Genomic DNA, 22,930 nt, shown 5'->3' with positions numbered 1-22,930 from the left:
TCTGCATCTTGTTATCACAGGTTATTAACTTTTCATTACTCGTGATCAACCACTTCAGAAATGGCTCAAGTTTGTTGCATTTCAATAGATTCGCAGATGAAAATTCGATCGGGCATATGTTTTTGAGTTAGATCACGTGACACAATCGTCGAACTTCTTTTTGTAATCAGCTCTCTCCAAATGATTTATCCAGTACCCTGTAGATCCAGTACTAAACCAGAATTCTCTCCCCCTCCCAGGATTTCACATCCTGATTTCTATCTGTATATACTTCTACCATCTGTTGCAACTCGGAGCAAGCATGCATTTTTATGCTAAGGTTATATTTCTACATTCTACCCTCCCAGTCCGGCTATTTTATTTCGATCATTCCTATTATGTCCATCTTGGTTCTTTCCATTTCCTTCAACATTTCAGCTCCTTATCTTGTCAACTACTTTTGCTTACTGACGACTGAGGATGCATTGGAATTCCTGTTACTATCCTAAGTTGGTCTGCCTTCCATTTTGTGCTAAAATTAGGATTCTTTAAGGTGTGGGTTCTTTTTTCCTTCAAATTTGTAGTGAAATAATCTTTAAAATATTCCGTTCATGTATATTTCTGTCCATTTCTGCAGCATGCAGATAATAATTAAACCCGCTTAATAACCGAGTTATCAGAAGCGTACCGGTACCTCTTAACTTCGTTGGTACATGCTGCAAAACCCATATTAGCGTCGTTTCCGCCGTTGTAACTTTTTACTTAAAGGACAAAAACTGCTGAAATTTTCTACCATCCAAATATCGGCAGGGAACACTGTTTAACATACTCTGTGATGCCACAAGGTTGATAGTGTTGCAAACCTAACCTAACGTTTTTTTTTTCAAATGGCACTACGTCAAGTTATTACATATTTCAAATTTACATGGTAAACTAAAACTTACAACTTCAAATTTTATTATTCAGTGTTGCAAACTAAGATCGTTACAGAATAACAAATGTCGAAAATTAATTCAATTCTGCAGTTCTACAATGTAATAACGCCAGTGAGACGGACGGCGTAATACATATCCGAAGTAACTTGTCAAATACTACGATCATCAAATGACGCATTTCGAACTAGTAAAAACAAAGTTACAAATATTTGAAAATTTGACATTTTCCAAATGACTTTGAAAAAGTGCTTAGATAAATATCACATCAAATTACGTACAGTTTTCAATAGACACAAAGATCATAATATTGTTTATAGCAATTTGATATTTCACACCATTCGGAACATGAAAAGAATAAAGTTTGATATATTGTTTAAAATGTCATATTTGTACGAACTTTTTTTAGAAACATTTTTTTTTAATTTATTTTCCTTCTATTTCATTAAAACAATACTTTTTGATAGGCGCAATTACAATAAGTTCTCGAGGAATTACATAATTTTAAGCAGCGTTGCATACTTTAAGTTTTTACCATACTTGTAGAATGGTTTGAGATGTCAAATTGCTGTAAACGCCATTAGAATCTTCACATTTATTGAAAACGACCTATGTAATTGGATGCTATAACCGCCACCAGGTTACAGAAGTATTTTTTGTGGACGCTCTGTATATTTCGTAAAGACTGATTATTTTTTCGATTTATACTTTATTCTGCGACGCAAATAAGTTCTTCGGTGGGAACTGTTTTTCTTCCCACGCAATCGAACAAAGAAGTCTTTCGTTGTTTTTTCATATACAGGGTATCTCAAAAGTCCCTTACCACCCCTATTAAAATCCAAATGGGTGTACTTTCAGCGAATTTGATGCGGTAGGTGAACTTGAGGGTTAGGGGGACACATTCTAGCGTAGGTTACGCGGACGGCCGCCATCTTGAATTTAACTTTTTTTATTACAAACGCTAAGTAGGTCATGTGATACATGACCATAGGCTAGAATTTCACCAGAAAACCGAATCTGAAAAGTCAAAATGCATTTATCTTTATGTGGTAAACAGTTATCCACAATTGAAGTTGTGAATTTCACTGCGTTTCTTTTGTGTTGCAGGTTGTGAATCATGCCGTTAACGAGGGACAAACGCATCCAGATCATCAAAATATGGGGCGGGAGGAGTGCCCGCGAAGTGGCTGCCGATTTCAATGCGCGTCATCCACAACGAGCACCTGTATCGCATGTTGCAGTGGCACGGTTATTGACCAAATTCGAGGAAACGGGAACAGTTGTGGATATACCCCGTAGTGGACGGCCAAGGACAGCCACGGACGAAGAAACAGCTCCTGCCCTGCTGGCCTCCTTCTCGAAGTCGCCGCAGCGAAGCACACGTCCTTTAGCAATGCAGCGTGCCGTGAGTCACAGTTCAGTGCACAGGGTGCTCCAAAGGTAAAAGTGGCATCCATATAAGATGCAATGGCAGCAACATTTGTCGGAGGACGATCCCGATTGTCGCGTCCAGTGTTGCGAGTGGGCTACTGAGCAATTGAGGGTAAATCCGCAGTTCGCTATGCAGATACTTTTTTCGGATGAAGCCCATTTCTACGTAAATGGTGAGGTCAATAGGCAAAACATGCGCTATTGGTCCCGTGACAACCCCGCTTGGGCAGATCCCTCAAAAATGACCAGTGCAGGGAAAACTATGGTATGGGCAGGCATATGGGGAACAGAGATCGTCGGTCCGTTTTTCATTCCAGGAACGTTAAATGCAGACCGATACCTCGTGTTGTTGCAGGAAAACATAATGCCGGCTCTGATGTCCGAGGATAGTACCTTCCCCAGGTTCTTCCAAGATGGTGCACCTCCCCATTATGGCATCCAGGTGCGTCAGTTCCTGGATGAACAATTCACTGGGACGTGGATTGGTCGACGTGGATCAGTGGAATGGCCTGTCCGATTACCAGACTTCACACCCCTTGACTTCTACCTGTGGGGACATGTGAAGGCTATGATGTATGCTGTGAAAATTCGTGATGTGCGCCATCTGGAACAACGTATCATGGCTGCCTGTGAACAAATATTCCCAGAAATCTTAATACGTGTCCATAGCAATTGGGAGAAGCGTCTGAATACGTGCATTGCCCAACACGGACAACATGTTGAGCACATTATGTAATACGAAAGTCACACCTGCAATTGTGGATAACTGTTTACCACATACAGATAAATGCATTTTGACTTCAGATTCGGTTTTCTGGTGAAATTCTAGCCTATGGTCACGTATCACATGGCCCACGTAGCGTTTGTAATAAAAAATTTAAATTCAAGATGGCGGCCGTCCGCATACCCTACGCCAGAAAGTGTCCCCTTAACCCCTCTAGTTCACCTACCACATCAAATTCGCTGAAAGTACGTCCATTTGGATTTTAATAGGGATGGTAAGGGACTTTTGAGACACCCTGTATATTTAAAACATTGCTTTTTGGTGAGAACGTTTCAGTGAACGACGAAGCTTTTCAGTGTTTCTCCCTGACTTATTAATATGCACAGTCTATATTGTACTGTTATTTGTAACTGAATTTAGTGCTTTCTTTAATCGCTTATGGAAATATTGCAGTAGATTAGAGCAGACCAGAGTAGACCGGGTGTTCAAGCGACTGACTGGCACCAGCCTTATCGCTTTTCCAGTTCGTTATCTGTTCTTCCACACGCCCGAGTTATCGCAATGTCTGGTGCGTCGTGGCTAGTGGACTAAAATTTACATAAATTCTTTTTCGTATTCTGTTTGCATGTGCGTACAGGTGATGTAACTGAGTGGTTTTTAGAATGAACTGCCAACATTTTTCAGTGAACCATTGCAGCTAGCATCTCGAACCTTTGCGCTCTGGGAGTTTGACTCCAGGTTTGGAAACCGTAACTATGCACGTCGCGTCGAGCTTCAAGTATGACTTTGTGTTAAGGGGCACAAGCTTTAGCCGGTGAAGGACGTTTTCTTACGGCTAGCCTCAACTAGTGAAGTCCCAGGTTCATATACCTAGTGCGCCAAAAATTATAAACGCGCCCTCCAACATTGTCATTCCACTTTGGAGACTGGGTTATTTTGCCGAAGACTTATCTAAACTCTTCAGGACTGTTTGGAGCAGCAACTAGATTACTACGTGGGATTATCCCGGCGACACTTCCCCCAGTGCTAATCCCCCAAGTGCGTCAATGGTGTGAGAAAAGCATTTATAGTAAATCTCAGTTATAATTTTCTATATATAAATCAAAGTGATAAAGGGCTACAATACAGTGAAAAGTAAAGTGCGATTTTGATAATGGAAATAATTATATATATATATATATATATATATATATATATATATATATATATATATCTGGTGTTAAGTGTTGTGATTGTTTCTCTTCGTCATTTTTCTTTTTAATAGTATTCTAATAAATAAGTATAGTGTCATTTAACCCAGGGTGTTTTCGTTGTGTGTGTGAATGATGTTTGTGTGCGTTATAATCTGAATGACCGTCTGATCGTCCGTGAGGTTTTCGAGACGAGACATCCGAACCTCTCGGCGCCTAATGCTCATCTCATCATTGAGACCGACGAGCGATAGGGAAACAATTTTGTAATCCCCTCTTGGAGAGGTCCTTCAACGTCCTACCCAGGTACGTCGAGGTCTCCAGGAGAATACTTATTGGCAGGACCATGGAGGACAACGAAGGACAAACTACGATCAGGCGATTACTAATAAACGGCAACCCGAACAGCGACCCGATACACTTGACGGTTACAAATAAATGGCCGCCCGAACAGAGACGACAAATCGATTACAAATAAATGTCCGCCCAAACAGAGACGACGAATCGATTACAATGTTATACTTATCTAAGCAGTTTTTCGAAATAAAGGCTTTTGAAAAAAAATCAAATTTTCAATCCCTAGTAACTTTTTTCGTATTCACTCGAAATCCGTCACATCACGATCATAATAGAAAACACTAAAGTACTTGGGATTTGGATATGCATGACTTCGTGTGTTTCATTTGCAGTAGAGGTCATCAAAATTTAAATGTCTGTGATAAGGTCCTTAGTTTGCAACACTGAATAATAAATGTAAAATCGCATTTTCGCTTAACATGTAATCTGAAATACGTAAGAATCTGACGCAGTCCCATTTGAAAAAAAAAAAAAAAACTGCTGGGTTGGCAAACATTGTTAACCTTCTGATATCACGGAGTGCCATACAATGCCCCCTGCCGATATTTGCATGGTCCAAAATTTCAATTTTTTTTATTCATTAGTTTAAAAGCTGCAAGACATATCAAGATAAATAGTCCACCATATATACGGGATGCACCATTTATAATGTCCAACTGTGAGAACTGAGGAGAATTCGCAACACTTCTGAAAATGGCGTATTTGTGGAAAATATATAAATGATTGTCGTTTTTTATTTCTCTTTTACAGCAATACAGTGATAGCTGTTAGTAGCTGTAATTACAATAAGTTCTTGCAACTAGATGATTTAAGCAGTGTTGCAAACTTCAACAATGTTTATCAAAGTGCTATAAATGGCAAAATAATTTGCACGTTAACTGCAAACCACACAAGTGACTAGATATAATACTTATCAAAGCAGTTTTTCGAAATAAAGCCCTTCAAAGACTTCAAATTTTCAAGCACTGGTAACTTTGTTCCTATTCATTCGAAGTAAGCCATACCATGACCATGGCATCCAACGTTAAGACACTTTCGATGTGCATTATCCTGTCCATCTCCGTTGTGCTGGATGTGTACTACATGCTTCCAAACTTTGGATGTTTGTGATACTATTATATTCTCAGTTTGCAACACTGAATAGTAAATGTGGTATTTTAAGTCTTTGTTTGACATGTTGATTTGAAATATGTAACAATCTGACGTAGTGCCATTAAAAAAAACATAACTTTATATTGGGTTGGCAACACTGTTGGATGTTTCTGTTTAATACGTGCAAAGATGTTCCCCTCCTTAAGTTGCTTCGCGCAAAGTTTCTCTCTCTTTGGGTTTCTCAGTTATCACGATTGGACATTATAAATGGTGCACCCTGTATATATTCGTTACTTTCGATCTTGGCATTACAATCCATATTGAAAGATTTCTTTCTCCTGAAATTCATTCACCCCGAACCTTGATAGATATATATACACACATAAGAAAAAAAGTCATCTCCGCCTACAATCGCGTGGAGCTTGCCAAATGTTGGCAAAACTACTCTCCCGACATTTTCGTTTGGCTCACCTTGCAACTTCTTTGACATACAGCCATACAGACCTGTCTCTCAAACAACCATGTATTAAGCCCACTCGTCGAGACAGATGCAAAATGCTGCCAATAGGCAAAGCGCCAACTCAATGCATAGACATTCACTTGGTAACAGCATATGTAAGATCCGTATCATTACTGGGATTTCATAGTGTTTGCTTGATTGCATGAAACAATATTAGTAGACAAATTCAATAAGGAGACTATGGATCTCTTCTTTCAAGTTTGCTGCAAACTTTCGGTAGATTTATATTTAAATTATCTACCGGTAATTAAATCGGTAAATTAAATTTAAATTAAAATGAAATTATGAAAGTTTCATTTTAAATTTTCGTTATAACAGTTTTTTTTATATGTATTGTATTTTTATTATAAATTATGATGTAAATTTGAGTGATATTTACAATGTATAAATATTTCATATTGTTACATTGGATTGGAGGAGTTTTTACATTAAAGAGTTAGAGGTTTTAAATTAAATTGCAATGGAGAAATGTTAATGAAATAAACCAATGTTTCAAATACTGGTACAAATTCACATATGACAAAAAATTTGGATTCCCACGATCTTGGTTTTAAGTCGTTACATAATAATAATCACAGTAGCAGATCTAAAAGGCTCATTCCACGTCAAATCACCCAGAAAAAATCCTAAATGTCACCCATCGATTCAAATTTTAATGAAACTTCGTGTACTTGTTAACAATACTATGGTATAAGACCTGTAAAATTTTTCTTCCGAAATCCTAATAGTTTGTGAGAAATACGAGACCAAAGTTTCAGAATTTCAGGCATCCCGGTCGTTCTCGAGGTCATCTAATATTTCGTAGAGCTTAATACAAGGATTCATATCTCAGTATCTAAGCAATGTATCACTTGGAAATTTCTACCCGAGGTTTATGTAAGTCTATAGAGCTAATTAAAAAACACCATCAAGATTGCTGTACATTAAGGGTGAAAATGCACCCTTGCACTTCAAAATAGTTATTTTTTTGTGTAAATTTCTAATTTTACTTAATGCGCATTATCGCTGTGAGGCGGATTAATTACCTTGCCGCTCTTTTTTTTTTTTTTTTTTTTTTTTTAAATTGAACCTTAAGGTATGGTCTAAGAGACTGTAAAATAAAATTAGTGGTTTTTTTGAATGCTTCGGTTAGTAATCCTCGTTTAACCCTTCAAGACCAACGCGCCAGCTTTTCGTGTCATCTGTAGTGTTACTGCCATTGATGCAAGCAAGGTATTGGTACATCATTGCTCGATTCACTCACACAGGTCTCAAGTAATCACTAAGTATACGTGTTGTTTGGGTTGAAATGTGTGGGGGTTCAGAGAAGCGAGATAACCAGGCTAGAAACATTCATTCTCGAAATTTTATAGTTTTTTTCTGTTTGCCGAACTATTAATATAATCAAAGTAAATTTAATGTTAAAATTGAATTAATTTTCCAAATCTACAGTCCATTATCTTTCAAATAAAGTAGAAATGAAGGTTATATAACAGTCAAGGGGAAGTCAGTGCCAGATAAAAGTCCTACCAACCAAACTTAACCTAACCGTACAAGCTTTTAGTCATAATGCAAAGTTTTGTATGACTTGAAGAGTATACATTTATTTAATATATTTGTTGATATATGTATTTATAGTGTCAAAGATCTTACGTTCGTAGTTGTTAAATATACAGGGCGTCTCAAAAGTTCCCTGACATAGGGTAACTTATTATCAGAGTTACAACAAAATGTAAGAGGGGGAAACAGTTTCCAAATATGATGTTTTCAATCTAAAGTGAAGGATTTTTTAAATCGGACTAGCCGTTTGGCTGTGCACTCTATGCGTCCAATGTTAAACGAAAATGTAACGTTGCCATTAATAGAGGGGCTGGGGGAGGTGGATCAATTTTGTAAAAATATGGTTAATAGGAGTCCTGTTTTAAATGGGGGCTGGCCATCGACACGTTAGCGTAAAAGACAGTAACTTCATTCACTTATATTGTGGATCCAGGTAAATGGCAATGTTGCATTTTCATTTAACATTGGGTACATGAAGAGTGTACAGCCCAAACGGCTAGTTCGATTTAAAAAATTCCTTCGCTTTAGATTGAAAACAACATATTTGGAGACGATTTTCCCCCTTACATTTTGTTGTAACTCTGATAATAAAAGACTTACCCTATGTCAGGGGACTTTTGAGACATCCTGTACACAAGGACAAATGTTCGTTTCATGAGCACCCGAATAAAAAACTTTCTCCATCTGAAGATCTAAACTCTCTCTTATTTTTAGTTATTGTGTAGCTTTCAGTATTTGGGACGAAGTGAGATTGACCGAATTTGCAACTGTGGGAGGAGAGTAAATTTCATTTCTTCATCCCAGAACTTTTAGCTGTGAATGTACACGATGCATAATAAACTATCAAATCTAATGCAGGACTTAGTTACGGATTGAAAATTGTTTGGTTAACGCGAACATGCAAGTTGTGTCTTGAACTACGAAACTGACGTGAAAAATCTTGTCTGAGTAATGAGAGTAGGAACATGCCTAATCTTGCCTGATTCTGCATTGTGGCTGTACAGTAACTTGTTCATTTCGGTTTCAGTTGTGTTTCTGTGCAGATGTTTATGTCGTGTTGAGTGCTTAATACTGAATACTTATTGGGGGTGCTGCAAGACAATGTTGTTCATCCTGTCAAGTGATAATTTGGCCTACAAGGTTGTCGTGAAGTGAATTAGAACAGTGCAGTGTAGGAAAGGAAACTAAAAGTGAATGCCACAAAAATAGCTATATACGGCTGGTCAAATTGCATTGTATTATCAGTGCATCCGAGAAAGAATTGTTATCCCAAAGGAGTGGAATTAGTTCTGATTTGTTAACTAGTGTTTGTGAACATCATAAAACATATTACTTGAAGAAGTATGAACATTATCAGACAAGTTGTTTTGATCCATTTAATTGCCACAAAAAAAAAAAAAGAAAAAAAAATCACTACTAAGGCTTTGCGAAAAGTTAAGTGTTGATTTTGCTAATGAAATTAATAAAAACATTGACTCTGTAAAGGCTATTCCTGGACAAAAGATGTGCCGGTAACTGCAGAAACAAACTTGGGATTTCCTTTGAATGCGAAGACGTGGGCGGATTTAGTGAACATGATGTATCTGTTTTAGAAAAATCTGTCGCAAAAAACGAAATTGTAGAGCATCTTAATGTTCACTTACAGCATTAGGGGAGTCACCTCTAAAATTCCATGCCATACAGTCACACAGCAAGCCTGCCTATGCTAAAAGAAAGCTTGACTCGGCAAATTCTGCTCTGAAAACTAAAATAAGCAAAGTTGTGGGAAAAGAGCTTGTTTCTAAACAACATTCTTGTAAAATTTCAAAAGATGTGAAACAAAAGGCTCATGAATAAATTTCTTGATTTAATAAAGGTCAAACTCCAAGGTAAAATCACTAGAAGAGAAAAAGTACAACTGTTAACTTTAGTGCCCTCATGTTGGAGCAGGAAACAGATTGTCGATGAATTTTATGTGAGTGAATATGCCGTCCAGCAAGCACGGGAAGTTCTGAAGAATAAAGGAATTGTAGCTATTTCTGAATTGAGAAAGGGAAAACAGCTGGGTGAAGATACAATTCAAATAGTAAAGAATTTCTACGTTTATGATGAATATTCCAGAATTCTACCTGAAAAAACAGCGAGTATTTCAAAAAATGTACACACGGAGAAGCGATTATTACTTGGGAATTTAAAAGAATTATACTCCTCATTTAAACATCAACAACCCAACATTAAAACTGGATTTTCTAAATTTTGCACGCTACGTCCTAAGTGGTGTGTATTAGCAGTTCTGCTGGGACACATTCCTTATGCGTGTGTACAATACATCAAAACGTTATTGTCTACTGCATGCATGTCATATAGAAGAGATATCAAGATTTGATCCGTCATCTGGTTTGTTCTGTGTACAGTCGGGATTGCATGCTAAAGCATAGTTCCGAGTGTCCCTCCAGTGAAAATTTGAGGCAGCCTCTGATTGCAAAATTCGAGGATTTTGATCCTGGGGAGGAAGTAACATATTACCAGTGGGTATCAACGGGCAGAACAGAATTGGTGAAAAGTACTGTCACACTGGACGAGTATGTGGCAATTTTGATACGAAAGCTTGAAAAAGCTTGTACCACATTCATTTATTTCCAAAGCACAATCACATTTCTTAAAAGGACAGAAAGAAAAAACTTGAGCCAGAGACAGCCGTCGTTCTGATGGACTTCAGTGAAAATTATTTCTACATAATTCAAGACGAAGTTCAAGGGATCACTGGTCTACTGATTTCTGTACCCTACACCCAGCAGTACTATATATACGTCTTCTTGAATCTGCAGACCTGACTGTTTCTGGTTTGTGTGATATTAGATGACTTGGAACATGATGTCGCATTTGTTTATGAGACTCAGAAACAAATAACTTCTTTTCTGAAAGAGCAATTTCCATATGTCAAAAATGTGAATTACTTTAGTGATGGATGCGCTGCGCAGTACAAGAATTGTAAAAATTTCATGAACTTGTGTTACCATTATGAGGATTTCTCCTTAAGTGCACCATGGTCATTTTTTGCTACAAGCCGTGGTAAATCCCCATGTGATGGTATTGGTGGGACAATTAAACGTCTGCTTACTAACGAAAGCCTTCAAAGGTGTTCTGATTTTTTAAATAAGCCAGAAAAAGTTTTTACCTTCTGTAGATCTCGCATTGAAAATATACATTTCAGCTTGCTGAAAAAAGAAACTCTCATAGATACACGCAAAAAACTACAAAATCGTTTTTCTGGTACAAAAACAATTCTTGGAACACGATCATATCATCAGTTCTCTCCTCTAAGTCAAACCTCGATTGGGACAAAGCGAATCAGTGCTGATCCACATTTCAGTTCCATTTTTCGTTTTACTGAAGAAAAGACATCTTCTCGAATGAACATCGCGAACAACATCACTAATTCATATCTTGCATGTGTTTACGATAACCATTGGTTTATTGTAAGACATTCCTCATTTTGAGGTTTAAAAATAATAATATAGAAGTACACAGTTAACGGATCAACTCTAAGTTTCTAGAACAATATAGCAGAGTGAAAACATTTTTAAATAGAACTAACAGCACGTTTGTAGGTAACGCGGACGAATTTAGAAAAGTGAAAACAAAAACAATTCCAGTTCCGTGAAATGAAAGTATTATAAAAACCGTAGACAATTCAGTCTAGGGGTGCAGATAATCTATCAACCTCCTAGTTACCGCTCTTGCTTCGTAGAAAAGTGACATTGGGAAGGAGTAGTTCTGTTACTGATGGCAATGGACGAAAAGACATTGTAAGTACGCTCGCATAGAGCTCTGTTAGTGACTCTGGTGTAAAATACACATAGACAGTCCTGACATGTAAGACGAGAATGTGAACCCTTCAATTATCTTGTAAATATCATTCATTTAATAAGCTCTTTTGGTAATGGTTTATCTTATATGCACTTTGTTATATATTGTTGTAATAAATTAGTTTTCTTCATGTAAAGCCTATAAAAGTGAATTTCTAACTCTATACTACCTGCCCTATGGCATTCAATCAATTATATTTTTTTAAGATTTGTTATGGCTCCCCGGCGGGGAATCGAACCCCGGTCTCCCGCGTGACAGGCGGGGATACTAACCACTATACTACCGAGGAATTTAAGCTCTCGTTGTTAAGACTGTCTTGTGTACATTTCACATACTTGTAAGGCAAGACTTTTATTTTCATATTTCATTATACTTATATTTTCTGTTATGATATGCCTATAACTCGTAGACAAGCATCTTTCATACCTCTCACCATGAATTCCACTTCAGACAACAATATCAATAATACTTCTGGAACAGTTTCTATCATTCCCGACATATATGATCCAAGTACGCACCCATCCGCGGAATTATTCTTAAAGAATTTTCTCAAAATCGCATTAGTGAATAATTGGTCAGACTCAAAATGTGTGCAGATTTTTGAGAAATCCTTAGTTGGACCCGCTCATTTCTGGTTTTCCACCCAGAACCTCTCATCCCAACCTTGGGCAACCATCCAATCAAAATTCTTACGTCAGTTTGGTCAAGATCAGGTCCCCCGTTCCCGTATTCACCAATACCGCTCACGCGTTCAGCTCCCCAACGAACCTCTCTCTCATTATGTCTTTTCCAAAAAGCATTTAGCAGACCAAGCTTATACCCAGCTAGACTTTCAGGAATTTTTGTTAGAATGTGTTTCTAATATGTTACCTGAATATATTCGTTGGTTTGGAACGCGCACAATTTCAGATTATCCCACCCTCTTAGATGAAGTAACCTTACTGGAACGGACCAACCACCTTGTTCACAAACGGGAAAACGAAACAAAGACACATTCCACAACCGCGACCGATACCACAGCGCAGGCTATTTCCGAACTAACAGATCAAATATCTCAACTCCGTCTCCATGTTAATACTCTTTCAAATTCCCAATCCGCTTCTGTCCATTTTGCTCCCTCCCGTTCCCGTTCTCCAAGTCCTCATAACCGCTTCTACTCCTCCAAACCATCCCGACCTTCTTCCCCGAACCCAACTCACTCACCTTCCTCTTCCTTCCTCCCACATTCCCATTCCACCAATTCTCTCACAACCTATCAACACCATTCTTCGCCGACTCCTCCACCTTTTCATTCCACTGCTTCCACCTCTACCTCATGTGCACCTTGCACTACGCACTCCGCTCCCCTCCCACATTCCCATCCCACCAATTCTCTCACAACCTCCTATCAACACTGCTCTTCACCGACTCCTCCACATTTTCATTCCACTGCTTCCACCTCTACCTCATGTGCAGCTTGCGCTATGCACTCCATTTCCCTCCCACATTCCCATACCACCAATCCCAGTACACCCTCCTGCACTAACTGTATCACACAGCAACATCAATGTTGCCAACACGTTTCTTCAACCCCTTCCCATCCTTCTCATAACTTCACAAACGAACCTTCATCTACAAACAATACCAAACGAAAGAACTCCAAGAAACAGTGGCGTTCCAGTCAGAACAAACAACCTCCATCCCAGAATGTTTTTTCCACACAATCTACCCAAATACCTATTCCTCCCTACCCGTTTTATCATCCTTTTTTCCAGTATCCCCCACCTCCGTTCCCTCCTTCTGCCCCTGGGACCACACTAAACACACCTAAGAATTCAAAAAACGGCCAAAATTAGCGCGGGAGTCACCTCACCGCGCGTTAACCACCCAATCTTCGCTCCCCCCTTCCTCTTCATCTCCCACAGCGACTAGCCAGGACTACCATACCCTTCCCTTGCAATTTAAAGGAAATTCTCCGTATATACAGGGCACGTACGCAAACAAAGAATTACTTTTCTGCCTCGATAGTGGTGCAGACGTAGGATTATTTCCATTTGAATTATTGGAACCGAATGCGCATACTTTCCATCTTCCGTCCCTTCTTCACGGTTTGTCAGACAAACCCGTCCAATTAAATCGCGCTACTATTCTCAAAATTAACTTTAATGGTCGTAATTACTCCATTCTTTTTCGGTTAGTTCCCTTCAAAAATTTCCCACCCCTTCTTTCATCACGTTTTTTGCAAGATCACCAATCAATTTTGGATTACTCACAAGGCACTTTGTCCTTGAAACATTTTGGAAAAATGCCACATACTGTAAAGGATAAAAACCCAGTTAGTATTAACATCTCGCATTTCTTTCAAAAACACTCCAAACCTCAGGTTGTATTTTTTGCGCGGCGCACTACCGTTCTTCCCCCTCATTCTGTTAGATTCGTACCACTGGCTACTAATGGTTATTTCCCTGATGCACAGTTTCGCCTACATACACCGCTTTCTCGGAATTTAAGTAAATGTTATATGGCACATACTGTAGTTTCCACACAAAACCTTGTTCTCCCGTTAGCTAATCTCACAAACAAAAAGCAAACTATTCAGGCTCATAATCCGGTAGTTATAGGTTCTCTCTTTTTCCAACAAGACAATGACCACAATATCCTGACTGTTAGGCAAATATATTTTCCTACAGACGAAGATGCGGCACGCAACAAAGAAAAGCGTCTTAAAGAAATTGGTCATCTCATAGATCTTAGTAAATTTAAGCTGTCTCCAGACATGAATGAGGAACAACAAGCTCAAATGCGGGAATTACTCTCCGAATATGCCTTTTTATTTCAGTGGTCAAGTGACCATTTCACCAAGATAGATTCTTTCGTGGCAACATTAGATTTAGAAGACAAAACTCCATTTCAGTGTAACTCTTTTGTCATTCCGCACAAGTTACGCCCCAAAGCGAGAGAGTTAGTTATACAACTTTTGAACCAAGGGATTTTTGAAAAATCGGATTCCCCCTATAAAAACAACATCCTATTTGTTTTAAAACCGAATTCTGAATCTCTTAGAGCCGTATTTGATTTGAGGGTTTTAAATGGGAAATGTCGGACTTTAGCTTCTCCATTAGAGGACATACAGGACGTTATAGATTCGCTTAGTGATTCCACTTTTTTTTCGAGTTTCGATCTCCATTCCTCTTTTCATCAGTTATCCCTTCATCCTGATGATCGCCCTGCAACAGCCTTTAGTTTAAAGGGCCTTTCTTTGCCCTTCAATCATATGCAACTCACTTCAATTCCACAGGGTTTCAAAAATTCATCTATTTTATTACAACAGGTACTGCAAACTATCTTTCGGGATTTATATACCAATAACATCACTTCGTTCGTAGATGACATGTATATTCATGCTGATTCTTTTGATCACATGATGACAGTTTTACGCGCATTTTTTCATACAGCTGCAAAACATTCTTTGCTGTTCAATATCAACAAATCAGTATTTGGCGCTAGACGGATTAAATGCTTAGGTCATATTGTGGAAAATCATACAGTCAAACCTGATCCCGAGAAAACCGCTGCCCTCGCCAATGCACCCAAACCAACCACCATCAAAGGGTTAAAAAGTTGGTTGGCTTCGGCTAACTACTTTAGGAAATTTTTCCATCACATTTCTCTCATATTAGCCCCACTTTATGAAGCTATTTCGAATGGAAATCGCAAATTGATATGGACACCTGAAAGAGACCGTGCCTTCGACCAGATGAAGCACCTCCTCACTTCCCCACCAGTGCTTGCTTTGTACTCAACAAAGAACACAGAACATATTTTAATGTGCGATTCCTCAGCCCTAGGCGTTGGCGCCGTATTGTTACAAAAAGACCTTAGCTCTAATGTCATTCAGCCCGTCTGTTATGTTTCTTCCAGGCATCCAAAAACTGTCAACCCACTCCCGATTTTTCATCAGGAATTATATGCAATTTTCTTTTCGCTTAAGAAATTAGAAAAATACCTTCTGGGAAAACATTTTACTTTGATCACTGATAACATTTCCCTTCTCGCTATTAGGAAAACTGTTATCCCAAACGCAAAAATTCTCCGGTGGATCACTTATATCAACACTTTCTCTTTTACAATCAAACACGTAAAAAGTCAGTCTAACGCAGTCGCCGACCTACTTAGCCGTTTTCCTCTGGACGTCTCACCAGACGCCATTGCCTTAGAACAGGATGACACTCCCGATGCCGTCCTCTTTTCCAACACCACTGATACTGACCAGACCCACCCATCCTTGGAGGACACTCCTCCTACTGTTCTAACTACAATAGGTGACAACACTGACCTACCAAATCTCCAGCTTCAGGACCGTTTTTTTGGTAAAATTATTACGACTCTAAATACCAAAAATGAATCAGACCCGGCCTTTCAACGTCTCACGAAACAGTACGTTCTTAAGAACAACATCTTGTACAGAAAAATGTATCGTGCCTCGCAAACCCGTTTGCTTGTCTGTATTCCGGACGCGCTAAAACCTGCTTTATTTCAGGAATACCACGGTGAACTTACTCATGTAGGCTTTAACAAACTTTACTGGATGATACGTTATAAATATTACGTACCACGCTTGAAATCTTGGTTAGCGAGTGAACTCAAATCTTGCAAACAGTGTGCAATTTTCAAACGCAATTATTTGCCCAACAACCCTAACATACAACGTTTTCCCCAAGCTCCCCTATTTTCGGTTTATAGCTTGGACTTAGCAGGGAAATTCATAGCCAGTGACCCAGAGAAATACCAATATTTCTATGCCGCAACCGAACATTGCACAGGCTTTACCATTACACAACCCATCACTACCCCAAATACTGACAATTTCATTTCCTTCATTACTAATCAAATAATCATTCCCTTTGGTGTTCCTTCCTGTATTTATACTGACCGTCAGACAAGCCACACTTCCACTTTATCCCTGAGCTTTCTCAAATCACTCAACATTACAGTTAAGTATGGATTACCATATCAGCATTTCACACTAGGAAAAGTTGAACAACGTCTGGGCACATTGCAAACCAGTCTTAAATTTCTGTGTCAATCTAACCAAAAACTCTGGCCAAAATATTTGCCTCACGCCACTTCCGCACTTAACAAGACTCCATTAACATCTTTAGGTGTCTCATCTCATGAATTGTTATATGGAGTACCTCCTCGCCTACCCATAGATAACTTGCTGCATGTTGAGAAAGAACATCTAGATTTACAGGACCGCCTTTTGGCACTAAAAGACATGAGGGATTTAGTTGAATATAGGAAGCATCAAGCATTTCTTGACTTCAAGAAAAAAGTCGAATCAAGCAAACCGCCCACAGAGTTCCTACCGGACTCTCAAGTTATGATTTTGGACACATCTTCTCAGCCTGGTACTTGTAAACCACTGTCCAGAATTTATAAAGGACCTTATAGGCTCATATCAACTGTTTCTCCAAACGAAGTCCTCGTTGACATAGAGGGTAAACCCACCCTTATAGGAAAGACTCGTTTGAAACATTACGTACCACCAACAACACCTAATTCAGAGTTCGAAATGAAATATAAGCGTTTTTTGAAATCGTCTAATTAAAGTTTTCAGCTGGCAAAACTTCCGACTTTGTCTCTCGTTCTGCCATGGACTCATATTTCAAAAGGAACTTTATTTTCAAATCCCCTGTTAGGTAGGCAACACACTTCACACAAATCTTTCTCCCGTGCAATCATTTTCGGCCATACAATGCATTCATATCTCACCTCCCAAATCCTGATTTCATATTGAGGCATTGGTTCACTGCCCGACATACCACCTTAACCTCTTATCCCTTTTCCCCTTCCTTCCCTTCACGTACGTAACACGCCACTTAAACAATAGCGACACTGAATGTTCTCAACACACCTTTTCCTAAGCATGCAAGGAAAAGTACTTGTTTATATTCACGTATTTCCTTCCTGTATCTTAATCTTGAACAGCTGGTTCTGTTCAAAAACTTGAGCGCTCTAAGGATACATGAACGAAATCTGTTGAATACTTCATACAACTCACGCTCAATAGACATTGTTTATATCAGAATAGACACACCCACCTTTACCATTTTCATAGCATCTTAATACAAAGCGACTAAAATCCGTTTCTTTCGATTCAAATATACGGTTAAGTCGTGACCCACCCCCACGAAATACTACTCCGCCACTATGTCCTTTCCTTTCCTACGACCCCTTTGCCTTCGATACATCTGATCACTCACTAATTCAGCGTAACATACTGTTTATCTTTAAACTTAGGTGTTTACTTTATTTCCACAACAACAACAACAAAATAAATAAATAAAAATAAAAAGAGAATTTCTAGGTAATACGTACCAAATTTCTTCTTCCGGACGGTCATAATAACATCCTGTTTATGTCCTACTCACGTACACATTAAACTTTCACCCTTGAACCTTCCTTCTACTCGCACAAATTACGGTACAAATCACCAAGAAAACACTTTCGCACAGGTCATTTACCCTGAATTCTCTATGATGCAGTATGACCTACTTATGCTAGTGGACAAAACCGCCTCTCCATACCGTTACTCTTCTACCAAAATATTTTGTTTCTGTTGAGGACCACAACAAAAGAACTACACCAGATTATAGGGACTACCATAATAATAATAATAATAATAATAATTCACTCCTACTTTCATCCCTTTTCCTCCTTGCAGTTTATTGTGTTGTCCCTCGTTCCACAAATTCCTGCCTTCGACTCCCGATTAGCTCCAATACTTGCAATAATTATTGCCTCCTACAAACATCTTGCACTATTTTCTGTCTGTCGCCGGTTACATTTTTTTCACCCGTGACCTTTGTCAACAGTAATTTTATGGTGCATACATGGTATCAGACATGTCTTCTCATTATTTTTCTTTTCACCTTTCTTTCCATTTTTTTTCTTCTTTTCATATACTGAAATTTGATTATAAACAGCCTTGCCTACAACCTAACAGAGATACTCGTACACAGGCGTACTTTCATTTTTTTGATCCACGTCCTTTTTTGAGTTCCTTTCATTTACGTCCTACTTCCTGGACCCGTGCTCCACCCGCCCTGGGACAGCCATTTCCAGAACCCAGAGGGATGCAGCCAGCAATGTCTCCAGAGATTTCCTGTTCCTGCGAGATGCAAACAGCCCTGTTCCTGAGAGATGCAAACAGTCTTGTTCTTGAGAAATGCAGCCAGCAATGTCTCCAGAGATTTCCTGTTCCTGAGAGATACAAACAGCCCTGTTCCTGAGAAATGCAGCCAGCAATGTCTCCAGAGATTTCCTGTTCCTGAGAGATACAAACAGCCCTGTTCCTGAGAAATGCAGCCAGCAATGTCTCCAGAGATTTCCTGTTCCTGGGAGATACAAACAGCCCTGTTCCTGAGAAATGCAGCCAGAAATGTCTCCAGAGATTTCCTGTTCCTGAGAGATGCAAACAGCCCTGTTCTTGAGAAATGCAGCCAGCATGCCTCCAGAGAATTCCTGTTCCTGAGAGATGCAAACAGTCTTGTTCTTGAGAAATGCAGCCAGCAATGTCTCCAGAGATTTCCTGTTCCTGAGAGATCCAAACAGCCCTGTCTCCAGAGACTTCTAGCTTCAGAGCGACGCAGCCAGCCCTGCTCCTAGTGCTCCGGTACGATATGCAACCAGCACTTCTCCACGGCATTCCAGTTTGCAGCCTTCTGCATTTTCACATGGACCTTCTTCGCATGTCAGTGTTTTTTTTCATCCCATGTGTTCACACCCTTTAGTGTATTATTTTGAGGTTTAAAAGTCACTAGTTCATAAGAACAGATGACAGACATTTTTTTTGAGCCGAGGATTAAGACATTCCTCATTTTGAGGTTTAAAAATAATAATATAGAAGTACACAGTTAACGGATCAACTCTAAGTTTCTAGAACAATATAGCAGAGTGAAAACATTTTTAAATAGAACTAACAGCACGTTTGTAGGTAACGCGGACGAATTTAGAAAAGTGAAAACAAAAACAATTCCAGTTCCGTGAAATGAAAGTATTATAAAAACCGTAGACAATTCAGTCTAGGGGTGCAGATAATCTATCAACCTCCTAGTTACCGCTCTTGCTTCGTAGAAAAGTGACATTGGGAAGGAGTAGTTCTGTTACTGATGGCAATGGACGAAAAGACATTGTAAGTACGCTCGCATAGAGCTCTGTTAGTGACTCTGGTGAAAAATACACATAGACAGTCCTGACATGTAAGACGAGAATGTGAACCCTTCAATTATCTTGTAAATATCATTCATTTAATAAGCTCTTTTGGTAATGGTTTATCTTATATGCACTTTGTTATATATTGTTGTAATAAATTAGTTTTCTTCATGTAAAGCCTATAAAAGTGAATTTCTAACTCTATGCTACCTGCCCTATGGCATTCAATCAATTATATTTTTTTAAGATTTGTTAATTGGGTTAGCGTTACGTAAAGATGAAGAGGAAAATTATGTTGAAGTCAAGTTTATGCACCCTTTTGGACCGGCTCCATCCTTTTACTGGCCTTCTGCAGGAAAAAACGAAGTGTGCCATGTTCCAATATCCAATATTATTTGTTCTGTGTGCACCCCCTTTACTAAAGGAACTGGAATAGTATATTATTTCTCAGGTAAGGAGGTTCAGTTTGTGGAGGAACAATACAGGCTGCGTTTTGCTTAAACGAGGTAGCAAGTTCCTTCAGTTTCAAATAGTAAAATCCAATCACTGTGACTGGCATATGCTGAGGTAAGAAATTGATTTCATGCACAAGGAATTTTGCATATTTCTTTGGTTACAAATTTTCAATTTAATGTAGTGGAAAAGTTCAATCATTATATTTTATTTCGTTTTGAAGACTAAAATGTAACTGTCGTAAATGTTGATAAAAAGAAGTACGAAATTGAGTTTTGATCTGTACTTTGTATTGGTCCTGTTGTTCCTATTTGTAAATTACGTTTATGAAACTACGTCTTCCCAATCGAAAAATAATCCGGTACTTCCCCCCTCCCCCTTCCGGACTGTCATATAGCCTTCATTTCTTCGTTATTTGAAAGATAATGGACTGTAGATTTGGAAAATTAATTCAGTTTTAACATTACATTCACTTTGATTATATTAATAGTTCCGCAAACATATTATAAAGGTACACTCATGTCCAAAATTATTGTCGCATGTCTATAAATATGTTGTTCTAGGAATATAATTTGATAACAGACTCGCTCGGTATTTCTTATAATGTTAGTATGTGTATAATCGGCAAAGACATGTATATGGCAAATTTCATGTCAAAAGAGCAGTAAATGCGAACAATAAAACGAAAATAAAATTTTCTTGTCCATTTAGGTTTTTTTTTCTCATACTAATTTTCGTATTTATAATTCTTTTCCTACGAAATTTACCACAAATATATATTTCCCGATTATAGACATAGTATCAGTATTAAAAGTACGCTGCAAAATCATTATCAAATTATATCCTTAGAAGACAAGTTATAGATATGCGACAATAATTTTGGACATGAGTGTACGTCCATTCGTTTCAATGAAATAGTACTAAATTTACGATCAAGTAATAACTGTACTACTATTACTCGTACACCTTTCCTCAAGCAGAAAATTAATCTAAACTTGCTTTTCATACTTTACTTTCGAGCGACTATAAACGATGTAGATTGTGAAATAATAATAATAATAATAATAATAATAATAATAATAATAATAATAATAATAATAATAATAATAACAATAATCGAATATTAGATTTCCATGTTTTATGACACGCACATACCGAAGAAAGTGATTTTTGAATGTTTCTCTGTCCGCTCAATCCTCCTCATGTTTATACACTCGCCTAGAGGTCACACCGTTTAGTATATCCAGATCAAATTTTTAACTTAATGACTTTATAAGATTCTCTAGAAGGTATCGAATCTTCTTCCTACCCCTTAAAAATAAGGCTGGTTTACTAAGGAGTGTAAATAAGAAATTCCGATTTTCTCGAAAACCGTTCAAACGATTTTGTGCATATTATATAAATAATTGTTTGATTACTACTCTATAATGTTGCGTAAATTAATGAATATTCCCACTACTTTAATTTGAAAAAAAAAAAAAAAAAAAACTTTCTCCAATAAGTCTCATGCGATTTTCTTGATATTTCATACACAAATACTTCACTAGTAACCCTAATGTTTAACGTAAGTCATTTATTATGAAACAATCCACAATGGGTAGTATTTTTAGCGTGAGTTTTCTTTGGAAGAAGTTTTCCCAAAATGCCTTTTAAATATGTTTCTGTTTCAGAAGTAAGTCGTTCAGTAATAACTGCGGTGTAACATTATTTAGTTTAAGAAATCGGAATGAGAAAGTTTAGTGGGTGGTTCGCACCTTTGTCTTGAATCTCCTTCCACCTTAAGGAATTCCGAAAATTCAAATATTTATGATTTTCACTTAAAAAGTATGACACCCATAACATAAGTATAAAACATCTACAAAAGCCGCGGATGCCTTTGGTGCATAAGAGTACATGGTTCAATTCCCTCTGAGAAAGCCTTGAAAAATTTGACTGCATTAGGGTAGTTCGGATTCCACTTTACAACTTACGTCCATATCTCATATAGTCTCAGAGCTAAAAAGGACGCTAAACTTCATACAACGAACTAATTTACAAACTACTGACATTAAGGGCAAACAATCTCATGATTGTTTAGAAATACACAAGCTCGTTTCATGTTTATGGTAGGGGATTCGACTGGTAGACAGCAGCATGCACAGACACACCAAAACCGCTATTGCGGGTAGTTCGAAAGTGCTATGGGCTGACTTGCACGAAGAACCGTTGTTGTGTGTGTAAGTCGTCATATTGTTCCAAATATTACGGTCTTTTCAGGGCTACATTAGTTACATCTATAATCATATAAGTAAACAGTGGTTTATGATGACCAGTATCATACGCAGAAGTTCAAGCTCCCAAATCTATATAATTTCAAGTGTTCGTATATCTTAATATGGTCAGCGTTTACTTGAGCACATCTTGCTCATGAGAGAGTTAAAACCCTGAAATCTTCTTGTATACCCACTGATGACAGTAGCTTTTCGTATATGAAAGAAAGGAACAACGCTGTGTTCAATCGCAACAAACTGGCACTCCCGCTGTAGCTGGGTACTTTAATATTGGGTATCGTTGTTATCGGAGGCCCGGGAGTACTCCAGATTTGGTGCAGAAAGTGTGTTCCTTGGCACAACGATTGGACCTATTGTCTCAAAAAACAGAAAGGGCAGCACAACGTTCCGCCGTGACA

The 22,930-nt window shown here is 38.2% G+C and overlaps 1 protein-coding gene and 1 non-coding gene across 3 annotated transcripts in view; both read right to left on the bottom strand.

Moving 5' to 3' along the window:
- CYLD (ubiquitin carboxyl-terminal hydrolase CYLD) overlaps positions 1-22,930 on the bottom strand; it is a 120,559-nt gene that overhangs the window by 59,487 nt on the left and 38,142 nt on the right. The window lies entirely within an intron of this gene.
- On the bottom strand, positions 11,831-11,902 carry TRNAD-GUC (transfer RNA aspartic acid (anticodon GUC)). Its single transcript has one exon. It is a non-coding gene; the product is annotated as a tRNA-Asp (tRNA).

The sequence above is a fragment of the Thermobia domestica genome, chromosome 1, assembly GCF_964235325.1.
Source record: "Thermobia domestica chromosome 1, izTheDome1.hap1.1, whole genome shotgun sequence".
In the NCBI taxonomy this organism is placed as follows: domain Eukaryota; kingdom Metazoa; phylum Arthropoda; class Insecta; order Zygentoma; family Lepismatidae; genus Thermobia; species Thermobia domestica.
The sequence above is the reverse complement of the archived record's forward strand: the minus strand, read 5'-3'. Positions and strand labels throughout refer to the sequence as shown.